Consider the following 13,009-nt stretch of genomic DNA (forward strand, 5'->3'; position numbering starts at 1 on the left):
AAAATTAAAAATAACTGAAGCACTAAAAGTTTATTAATAATATAAAATAATTTTTGTAAATTTAATATTTAATATTTTCGAAATTTAAATTTAGTTTATAGTATTAAAAGTTAATAAATTAGAAACTAAATTGAATTGTATTTTAATAAGTTAATATAACTTTTTTTTCCCTTGATAATTATAAAGATAAAAAGATAAACTGATACAAAAGACATTTTAAATTCTATCAGCGACTTGACATTTTATCTTTGGAAAGTGATGGAGAAGTTAACTTAGTCAATTGATCATAACCCAATTGTCTGAAAACTTTTTGGATGTTTTGTTTGTTTATACCAAGTGCTAGAAAAACATAGAAAATAGGCTACCTTTTTTCTATTTCATTAAGTTCTAGTTTCTGGAAGATAAAGTTTATTTTATTCTTTTTTTAGACGACAATTTACAGTTTTAATGTGCAATCATTTTATAGATAATGATGATTTAAGATAGTAAAAATTGATGTCATAGATTTTTTGATTCGTTGCGCTCTCTCTCGAGTAGTAGAGCAGAACGCTGTGACCTCGTCCCCAGGCTTTTCGTTAAGGTGCAACCATTGTGGGCAGTATTGCTCGTCGGTAGTCTATGGCACTCGTCTAGACGAAAACTTACTTTCAGGGTGGGTTCTATGGCACGTATCCTGTGAAACGATTTGGATCTAAGGAACATCTTATAGATGGTGTGTAAGGCATTCGCATCTCCATTAAGTAGATCTCTGTCGGATTGCACGATGGGTACGGCTTCCTCTATGGTTTTCCGAGCCGCCAGATAATCCTGTACATAGAAACTCATGTGGTCGTAATCATTAAGATCAAAGTGTCCGTAATCTTTCTTCACTTCTATGTATTCTGCAGGAACGCTACCTTTGTATACAATTTTTGGATGATACTGAACAAAAGGAATGGGAAAAAAATACTTGGTGATTAATTATTGTATTCATGCGGACACGATTCAGATATTCCGAGTGAATTTCGATATTGGTTTGCCACTGTAGCACCATCGTCTCCGGCTGCACTTTCCTCACGATCAGATCATAGATATAAAATTCTGACGGTATTCTACCAACAGTTTTAATACTTAACCATGCAATTTTTGCACCCGTGGTTCTGTATTTTGTAGTGTACTTATTCACCAAACTCTTAAAGCTACCAAACACATCATTTTTTGTTCNCAATTTTAATTTCTTTTGAATAATATATAATAGTGAGAAAATATGATTACAATTTATTAATGCAAAAATGACTATTTTGAATTTAAGCTTAACATACAGCAGATAATATTTTTATTAATTACTTTTTATATATCATTAAGTGTGACTAGCTTAATTGTGTTTATACTTAAATACAGTTAATTCAATCATCTGACACTTAACGTTAACGTTCGAGAAGAACGTTTAACGTTCTTCTCGAATTCAATTATTTGCAGCATACCACATCATTTATAAAGTCCATATTAACTGTGCAGGTTGACTACGAACTTCCCGTGCATTCTAACTATCCTTCATTCGCTAAACAAATTTAAAATTTTTCTCGTGTTCTCTTGAACATTTTTCATGTTTACAGTTGGAGGCCATTAAAACAATTTTTCTTTTTAGTCTTCAATGGTGAGGTAAAGCTGAGAAGTGCAATGTGCCCAAGTGAATTTTGTAAAGTCTTTTGAATGTAGTACTAACGCATCAAATCGTTATATTAATACCTTGTTATACAATAAAATAAAACAAATAATTACAAGCGACAAAATTCTTGTGCATAGATTTGTCTTCTTGTACTGTCTTGAATAACTTTCTGAATTAAGTTTTACAGAATGTAACTAAACTTCTTGAAAGATAAATAGGGTTTTTCTTTTAACAAATTTATATTGTGTTCCGTAAAACTCAAGCTAGAAGTTATTTTTCTTGCTTTAACATAACGTAAAAGTCAAATGAATTCATTTCGAGACGAAAATATGAATTCATTTCGAGGTATATAAACTTTCATCTTTCAGTGAGGATGCTTTGATGAATTATATCAAATAACTGTTTTTTTTCCTTTTTATCTAAATTTCTAAAACTCTCTATCAAAATTTTAACAAAGACCCGCATTTATATTCTTATTTTTAAAATCATCTTTCATCAGTAATATAGTAAAATCTCGATTTAACGAATTAATTAGGGCGAAGGAGTATCCATTAAAGCTGAAAATTAGTTATATAACAAAGGAGAATTTAGAATGTGCCTGTTAAAAATTGAAAAATTAGTTTATCTGGTTTTACTTATATAGACACGTTTGTGGAATTTAAATGAAGTATGTACGAGAAGTTTAATTTCACAGGAAACTTTTCTATATGTATTATTGCTTTCGCATTCAATGTAGTTATGAGATTAATAAACAAGTAAACAATCTAAATCGAAATATATGAACAAGCATTTTTTGGAAACTTCATTTTAATTGTTTTTAACTAATCAATGTTCTTTAAAAGAAAACAGAATTTAAATTTGACAAAAACACAAAAAAATCTTATTTATTCGTCTTCGGACGATGATATTTTGAGTCACTCCCGTTGAAGCGTGAAGTGAAGAATAGCAATTCTTGGATTTGAAAGAAAAAGAAAACTTTATCAATTTAATTACATGTAAAAGGTATTTTAAAATTAACAGGGTGTTAATCTTCACATACGACATATGAACCGGAAATTTTGTCCGTTAAATCGAGGTTTTACTGTATAAATAAAGTTTTTTTTTTTGTAAACTCATAAATTACTTTAATGTCAATAAATAAACACTTGAAAGCCATTATTATCTTTATTTTTGTTTATTAGTAATTATATCTTTTTACTAGAAGCAAGATATTTTTTTTTAAAAAAGTATATTAAAATATAACTTTTGTATGGCTCAGGAAAAAAAAGAAAACAATAAATTCTCTTGAGTGATTTAGATGTTTATCAAATAGGCCTAATCCTAATTTTTTTCACTTTTATTATATTATTAGTATAATAAAAATCTATTATAAACATTATTTGCATCAGTCTTCCTTTTATAATGCTTTTCTTAAACTAACAATGTAGTATATATTCAAAAGAAATTCAAAATTTTACAATGAAATTTAATTCATACGTCAAAATAATATATGCAAATTAAATTTTTATCCCGTTTAGTAAGCCGTATAAAACTTATTTTTAGTGTCATTATAACATTTTTATTAAAGTTTCTAAAATTTTCTAATCTTAATGATGTACAGTACTTTAACTGAGACTATTAATTAAATAAGTTTACTTCATGTTATATGTAAAAAATTTTAATTTTTATAAAATTTTTACAATACTTTTAACAGCACTTTACTAAATTTTTAATTAATACATGAGAATAAACAAAATTCATTTTAATAGTATCGTAAACATATCAAGCGAATTGTTTTCATATTCTAAGACTCTAAGTCAACGAAAATTTCGTATTAATTTAAAAATGGTAATATTTAACTATATCACCTTTATCAGCTGTTAAAAATAATAATATCTTCTATATAAACTAAATATAAATATTATTATTTAATTTTTTAAAGTAAAAACATTAAATCTAAATGATAAAGTAAACAATAACAGATTTCTTCCTTTGCAACTGCAGACTGCGTAATTTATTGATCATTTGCTAGTCACTAAATTTAGGTTAAATTATCGATTAAAATTATTTTTGGTTATTTTTTATATAGTTTATCTTTCATTATTATATGTAATATCTTATAAACAAAATTTTAAAATTGTCTTTCGAGTTTATCTTCTAGTTAATGTTATCATAAAAAATATATTATTTTAAATGTTAGATTTCTTGTGAAGATCGTTTAAATCGCTTTAAAGTTATAAATGGATTGAAGAAATTGTGTGAAACTGACATCCTGATACATAATTATAACCAGTGTGGATGAAATAGTTTCAGTTACAGACATTTTAAGCTTTCTTTTCTTCAAGTATCGTTCTGTTGGCATCACTATTAATATTAACTAATATTATTTAACTAATATTCGGTATTCAGGAAGGCGCAGGTAGGATCCAAAGCTTACACGCTATGAAGTCGTGTAGTTATCGTCATAATTAGGCTGCAATTTTCCAAATTGCAGACCTATAAGTTCTCATATCTGTATCTTCTTCCTTAATCTCAAGAACAGAGTTAGATAAATGAAAGTCGAGACCAGATATGAAAAACTTAGGGATAGGAGGCTCCGATTAACTACTGGACCGGAATTCAAGTGGTTTCAATTCAAAATTTTTCTTCAGAACTGTGTTAGATACATGACTGGCATGACTCGGTTGTTTTCAGGAAAAGTATGATGTACAGGGGCAAGTCAGTACTAAAATCGAAAGCATATATTTTAAATTAAATAAATTAAAATGTAATTAAAAATTGCAGCCTGGCATTGTGACATGTCACAATAATTCATCATTATGCTTCTTTAAAACTTTTGTCTGCGGAACTTTCTTCACATTTTCTATAACACCTTCCAGTTAATTTTGCTGTTTGTAGTCTTGTATTGTGTAACTATTATTTGCGTGGTCTACCATTAGGTCTTTCTTACAATTCTTTATTAGTAAATATTTTTACGTCATGTACTATCTTTCGTTATATCCCAATCATTTTATTCTACCTTTAGGGTATTTTTAATTACTGTAATACAAACTTCGCATCGTGTGATAGTGTTAATTTAGATAACAGAGATCTCATAAATTTACGATTGTTGTAATACATTAAGTAAATTTATGATATTTTATTTTATAATTGAAAACAGCGACCATTGAAAAATAAAATATTATGTAACCTGTATATTCTTCAGCATTCGTTATTTTATATTATATATATACATAAATATATTTGTACATTGAAATTTTTATATTTTTCAATATTTCAGCGATTTCTAAACAGATGGGATACATTTCAAAAACTAAAAATTAAATGCTTTAATATTTAGTAGTAATCAATGTAATATCATAAACAAAAATGCTTTGTAGTTTGAAGTTTTATTCAAAGTCTATCTCAAATTATTTTTGACTTGATTTTTCTTTCTTTATGGTCTTTTATAAAGTTTCGTCTGATAAAAGATTATACGTCTGCTTTAATTTTATTTATTTCCAGACGACATCAATGGTTAGTTTGATGAGATACTGTAATGCAACAAGAGAGCGATTTGCCAAGGTGATGGTGCTACCAGAAGAAGTTTTTGGGGAATTGTTCCTATTTAGGTGTTACACCCGTAGAGAAACCCGGAAAAAATTCGTGTGGCCACCGCTTGATCAGACGCGAATCCACGACCGGTGTTCAGTGGTTTATCCAATCGGCCACTGGTGGGCTTTTATTGCACACAACTATTCGTGAAAAGTTATAAGGATCTATTTTGAATTCTAATCGAGATTCCTCGCCATTGGATTATGTTATCAGACAAACTCCAATTCATTTTCCAAGTTGTCGCATTATATATCAGATGATCGCGTGGCATGCTGCTAGTCTGCTTCCGGAGAGGACCCCCCAAGGCGATAGGGTAATATCTTAGCTCCTNAGTTAATTTAAGTATCATATGTCTTGAAGTGTATTTACAATTTCTCTTGAAGAAAACTTAGTTCGACTTCCTGTTATAACAACAGAAATAGAAATCTCTTATCTTTGTGGAATGTGGAATGTTATTCCAGTTTATTACTGACGATATAAATTATTATTATATACTGTATATATATATAAATTATATTTAGAAATAATATTAAATAGTTTTCGGAAATTATATACTACATAAACATGATTTACTGACGACTTTGCCTGTGCCGAGAAAAGATATATATTTACTTTCCTTTAAAATGTTCGCCTTAGACGTTTATCATATTTTATTCATAGTGGAACGATCGAATTTTAAGATATATATATATTCATAGTAAAGTTGCTTAGTTGCAAAAGCTAGTGAGTTAATGGGACATTCGCTTGAAATGCTCTCTTCTCTCCATATATCTTTCAGAATTTCTGTTTTTATTTTAAGATACAGTAAACATGAAATCGAGAATAGTTATATCATCCAATAAAATCAAGTTTTCATAACTCATTCATCTGTTAGATACATAAAATTTTTTAATATTTTCTACTTTATCTTTGTAGTAGCAAGAAACTCAATATCAATCTAACTACTACAACTTTCTTTAATAAACATTTAAAAATTAGATATACTCGAGTAGAACTTTTATTCTAAATCTCATTCTAAAGGATATAAAAAATACATTTAATTTATTGTTTAAGATAGAGGTTTAATATATGAGGTGATTTAAAAATCAGTTGGACGAACGTTTTCTTGTTGTTAGCTGACTTTTGGCCATCCATATCTTAAATAATTATTACATTTATTATTAACTTATAATATAATAAATTAAAATAATCTGATGAGAATGGTAAAAATGTGTTTTTATGAAGTCAATTTAACAATTTTTTATTAAAAATATTCAATTGAAAAATGTAAATTTTTACACATTTTATTTTAAAATCAATTCGTCTGAAAGTATAACATGTAAATAATATATAGCATATAAAATNATATATATAAAATACTGAATATAAAATTTCCTATACATAAAAAATGTAGAGTAAAATCCATCAATTTATAACTAAATATATATAGGCCTATATATATATATATATTTTAAAGTAAAATAATGTAAAACATATTTTCTGAAATCATAAATTTTTCTTTTTGCACTTAGAAAATTTTAATTAATTATATATAACCAATTTATATATATGCAATGTATTCTAGAAATGTATAATAAATGCATTTTTTAACGTGTAAAATAATAAAAAAAAGAATATAACGACAATATTGATACATATTTGGTATATTCGTATAATTTTTAGTAAAGAAAATGATATTTTTCAGATGAATCTTAAATTCGTCTTTGATTTATCTTCAAAGAAATCTCAAAAATATTTTTATAATAATTTCTATAATTTTTTTATATATTTAATAAATTCTTTTACTGTAAATTCCGCAAAACATTAGAAAAAATAGTTTAAAACTTTATCAAAAATATCCTATAAAAATTAAAGAAAGAAATTTACATAATCAATTTATGTTACACAAAATTGGCGGTAATATATTCGCCTTGACATATTCACTATTTATATGGTAATAACTTTATTTTAATTCATCCGTTATAGAAAATATTTTTTAAAACTTTTTTCTACAATGAAAAAATTATTGTAACTAAACTTTAAAAGACTAAACCACTAATTTTTCTTTGTTTTCGGCCATTATATGGCTATCCTCAGGTTGTAATTAACAGCAGAAATTAATTATAATTTAGAAATTATTAATAAAAGTAACTACCAAATATATATCTGTATATCAATCTATTAGGTAATTTTTATAAATTAGGCTGAAAACATTATTTCATGTAAGAAATGGCCTATTGGATTAATGTAAAACTGTATTTATTTCATTGTTAAGATTAAACCAGGTCCATTCTCAATTTAACACACTGTCATTTCGAATGAGAATAAATACACTACACGACACAAGATATTTTAACGAAAGTGAGACAGATGTACGGACGACAGTGGGAATGCATAGGGTTGCAATGTGAAATGCAATGTGCAGCCCAACAAAGAAAGGAAACTAAATGACTACGTGGCTTTTATATGTTTCGTATTCAAGAAAAGTTTATGTGAAATTAAACCTGTAAGTTACATAATACCTGTAGTTAAAAATCTTCGATTCTAAGCGTTTTCGGGAAAAAGGGAATCATTTTAAGCTATTCGATTTATACACTGTAGCGCTGTATGTTCATAACAGTGCGTGGCATAATGGTTACGTTCTGGCCCACAGGCGTCCTAAGGATGTTCTGTGTTTGAATCTCGATTTTTTAAAGAATATTTTCATTTTCTTGCTTTTAATTTTTATTTTTGAGGAAAAAGAGGGTTGCAGTTTTTTTCATTATCGAATCCTTTATTTTCGCACTTTTTAAGTAATTTACTTGTGTATTTTTATTCTCTTAGTGCTCTATTTATTTTCCCTGTCATTCGACTTACAACAAACTTTTACCATATTTTTGCGAAGTTTCCAATAGCATAAATACACACTAACCACAAATTAAAGAGTAAACATTCTACTTAGCTGGAAGTTGGATATGTTGCAACTGTATTAAAACTTACCTACGTTGACGTGTTAATAGAAATCAAGTATAGGCTTATTCCTTGGTTCTTGCTGTTTAGTTATCTTTGTTCAGTGTGAGGTAATCACAAATACCTCATTTCAAGTTGTTAGCTAGTGTTGTATTAGAAAAATTCAAGTTTCTTTGAAAATGGAGAATCGTTGTGTACAATTATAAATTCGGATGTAAGCGTAGAAATACGTATTTACTAATATATTTATTTGACTAGTAGGCGCCACTAATATACATGGATATAAATAGTAGTTTATATTAAATTCTTTTTGTATTGCGATGTTAATGGTTTTTGTTTTTGTTATAGTCGTATATGTATAAGGATTATAGGAAAGCTTCGCCTCCTTCGAAAATTTGAGAGCTTGCTCGAAAATTTCTAGACGATTCATCGGTTTCCGATGTTTCCGTTCTTATTTACTTTTTATTGAAGCAAAATAGTGTCATGACGATTTTAAGCTAGGTTTATAGAGAATGGATTTGGGAATTAGTAAGTGTTAACAGAACAGAATTATCTTACTGGCGTTGATTGTCTATGAGCATGACGGATATTTAGGGAGAAATATATATAATGCAAAAATTGTAATTAAAAAAGTATTTTAAAAATTTGAGAAAGTAAATTTTGAAAAATAAAAGCACAAATATTAAATAAAATTTTAAAATAGAACCGCATCATAACGCAATTATCATCATCTGAAATAGGAATCGTTTTTCCCCCAAACAACATAAACACGAAACCAATTAGGAAAGTATATAATAAATATATAACAATTATCAAAATATATGCAGATTATAACAAAATTTTAAATCAAAAAGTGACGTAGGCCACTAGAAATCCTCGATTAAATGTTTGAGGGCAGAGAGAATTAATGGCGGCGCTTTCTGTTTACTGGAGTATAAAGTTAGAATTGTATGATTGACAGACGTGTAATAAGATACAGATCACGTGTAATAAATGAAACTGATTTTGAATATATGTGACATTTTTCAAGTTTATTCCTTTATATAAAAGAGATAAGTAAATTAGTAAAAGAGAGAGAGAGAGAGAGAGAAAATAAATAATGCGATGAAGAAAAGACGTAATCCACCTTTCTTTCAAACATAAAAAAAAACTGAAATTTAAAAGCATTATTATAAAAAGACAACTTAGATTCGTCTCTTAGGCCAGAACGTAATCAATACGCCATCCATTCTTATGAACATGTTTGCGTAGAACATAAAAATTCAATAGCTTAAAATTAATTCCTTGTTTTCTTTGAAAATGCTTATGGTCGAGTATTTTTGATTATTTTGTATTCGTTTTATTTCACTTAAATGTTTATTTTAAACATGAAACATTTTCAAGTCATTTGGTTGCCTTTCCTTGTAAAATTTGATTTGTTTGTTACATTTAGAATAAATTTATCATAGAAAATAAATTAGTACGATTTTTACTAGCAAAAGAACATTTATTTGCAATAGAAGCAATACTATAAAATTAATTTAAGAATTCTAAACCGAGATGGAAGTAAAATTATAGTGTAAAATATTCAGAAATCAGTTTCTTATTGAAAGGTGAGAAATTAAACATTTCCACTAGCCATAGTTAAGCCTTATCAATGTTATAGACTTCATGAATATTAATAATATTAATTCGTCGGCTAACAATGTAAAGGGCATTTTGAAAAGTTTTGTCTCCTATGCGATGAAAATGGCTGTATCGCTCCCAGACATTTGAAATTGGTATCAGAATAATCCTTGATTAATTAACTATCAACGTTTCAAGCGCAGGACAGTAAGAAGAATAGCGACGTACATGGATCTGCGGTTAAAGCTGCGTGCTGTTATTGAATTTCTTATAGAGGAAGGTTGGCCTACAGCATTCATCGACGAACGTGCATGATCATTGCCGTAATGGACGACCCATGACAGTTAAGGATGCTCGACATCAAACGCGTGTGGACGAACTGATTAGTGCTAATTATCGCGTGAAGCAAAAAGACATCGCTGCAATGATTATAATTTCGATTGAGCCATTATATTATTTATTTTGTGCTTAGCTATAGGAAGATAGTGCCGAGAGAAGCCGCCTGAATCTGTCGAAGGATTAGAACTTGTTCGGCGTTGGCGTGTGTGTGGAGAGAGATGGCTAAGTGGAAAAGTAATGACACTTTCTTGCAGAGAACACTTCAAACTCTAAGAGAAATAAATTTAATTTCAGTATTTTGTTTAATATATAAATTAATTTAGGGGACAAAATTTTTCAAAACGACCTCGTGCATAAACAACTATTCTAGGACTTTCAGTAATCTGGACGTAATACTGTATATGTGATTGTAAAGTGTTATAAATCTCTGTACTATATGTAAATTTTAAAAAATCTTATTACACCAGTAATTATTTATTGTGACATCGTCACAATGCCGGGCTGCAGTTTTTCGTCACAATGTTCTCAATTTTAGTAGTGTTTTGCCTTGTTTATACTTTTCCTGTTAACAATGAAATCACGCCGGTCATGTATCTAACTCCGTTCAAGAGAAATTTTCAAATTTAAATAACGTGACTTCCGGTTTGCATCGGAAGTTCGCATATAGTTAATCGAGGCCTCTTTCCCTTAAGTTTTTTTTTTTTATATCTAGTCTCGACTTTCATCTGTCTAACTCCGTTTTCGATATTAAGGAAGGAGAAGCGGATGGACACCAGTGGGAATTTATAAGTCCACAATTTTTGAAAATTACAGTGGAAAATTTTTAACCTATCTTAAATCTTCATTTTTCACAAAATAACAAAGTTATATTGCATGATTTCTTTATAATTTAATGTTTCTTATGATAATTTGTGTCACAATGCTTATTGGTTTACTAATGGCGAATTCGGCTGGCTGTTCTAGAGTACTAGTAGATTGCTCTATTTGGTCCTTTCTGTTCGACTGGTCAGAATAGACCAGTTATTTGAGTCACTCGCCTACTGTGATAAGTTGATTATTCTCGGAGTGATGATATCATTAATCTATTCCTGGTGCTTGGTAGAGCAGCCAAGAAAATTCACCATAATTTAAATTATAAAAACATTACATTTATAAAATATTTAAATTCATTAGGAAAATTCTGAACATTTTAATATTTTTTCCGTGGGAAAACCAAATATTTTGAATTATAACATTTTATTGGGATATTTTATGTTTTATTAAAAATCCATGACATATTTATTTTTACAATCAAAAGATGAATCAAAATGCTTATCATTTCAAGTTTTATAACTGATTTCAATCTATTTAAATATCACAATAAATTTTGTCAAAATTAAATCATAAAGAGATCTGATTAAATTTTAAGTCAAAGATTTATATACAAATTTAAAAAGGATTTAAATGAATTTTAAAGTAAAATAGAAATACGAGTATTTTACTTATAACAAGAAATTAAAACACTAAAAAAAAAAAAAACAAAAATTTATTTTAACTTGACACTTGTGTACTTTTGTTTTTTAATAGTGAACGTAATACCTCCCATAATTTAAAATTACAAGATAATGATCCTCTCGTTAGTCACTAGCAAATTCATTAACGAGTTTTATATAATAATAAATTGCAAACAGATTAGTCCAGTGATTCTCGACCGACAGAACTTTTTACACGATAAAAATCCAGAAAATAAATAAACAATGCAAATTATTTTTCTACATTATAATATTGTTTGTATATTTTTTTATATAAAAATGCAGATTTTTCAACGTCAATTTTCGTTTATATGTATACGATCGCTTTTGATATAACATTGGCTCGTTGATGTTTATGCATTAAACATTGTGAGTGTATCATTAGCTGAAGAAAGACGAACACCATTCACTGCATTAGCCAAATTCAATGTTACAAAGATAAACCAATCCACTAGTAGTACAGGGGAAAACACTACTAAAATTGAGAACATTGTGACAAAAAATTGCAGCCTCGGATTGTGACAATGTCACAATAAATAATTCTTTGTTTAAATTTATATTCGAAATATTTTAACTTATTTGAATGATATTAATATTTTTGATAGCTTTTTTTTTTATTAAAGTGAAATACGTCCCTTAGGATATTCAGAGATGAAATCCTAATAATGTCACGTAGAATACTTATTGAATACTGACTGGATTTTATATTAAAATTTGTGATTTTATGACAGTTTTTCGAAAACTTGTTTACTTCACGACTTGTGTTTACTATTTGATTTAAGATAAAAGTGCATTCACATCAACTAAATAAATACTTTAAAGATTGACACATATTGAACTTAATGGATTCTGTATTAAATAACTAGATACAACATTCTTGAATTTCGATTGAGTTCATATATTCTAAGATTTATTTATTTCTTAAATTTAATATCTTCGGATATTATTTTTGATTACTTTAAGAAATTCAGATCGGTTTAAACACTTATGAAAATATTGTTGTTTATCCAAAATTATGAAAATTAGCTTCACATTCAGCTTCAATCTTGTATAATTTATTTCATATTATGATGTTCTTATATTTACTCAATTTATTTATTATTTTTTTAATTTAAATATTTCAATTGTAAATAATACATTATTAAAATAATTATGATTAAGTATATTAAAAACTTCGAAAAGAAAATCTTTGCCAAGAATGCTAGATTTGCATAGGCTTTTTTAACTGTAGATATTAAGATAAGATTTAGGCCTATAATGTGTAAAATTTGGTATTGTATTGTATTTATGAAGTTTTGATTTTGGTTTAATTACATTAAATAAGAATATGCACTGTAGAGTTTAATTCATCACGCTCAAATAGTGAATCTAGAAGGGTGAATTTATTCATGCATAAAGAAACTAT

The 13,009-nt window shown here is 27.6% G+C and overlaps 1 pseudogene; it reads right to left on the bottom strand.

Moving 5' to 3' along the window:
- The window catches only part of LOC111633528, a 51,463-nt pseudogene that overhangs the window by 2,674 nt on the left and 35,780 nt on the right, over positions 1-13,009 (bottom strand).

This window comes from Centruroides sculpturatus, unplaced genomic scaffold, assembly GCF_000671375.1.
Source record: "Centruroides sculpturatus isolate CEXI.00-Female unplaced genomic scaffold, Cexi_2.0 scaffold794, whole genome shotgun sequence".
Classification (NCBI taxonomy): domain Eukaryota; kingdom Metazoa; phylum Arthropoda; class Arachnida; order Scorpiones; family Buthidae; genus Centruroides; species Centruroides sculpturatus.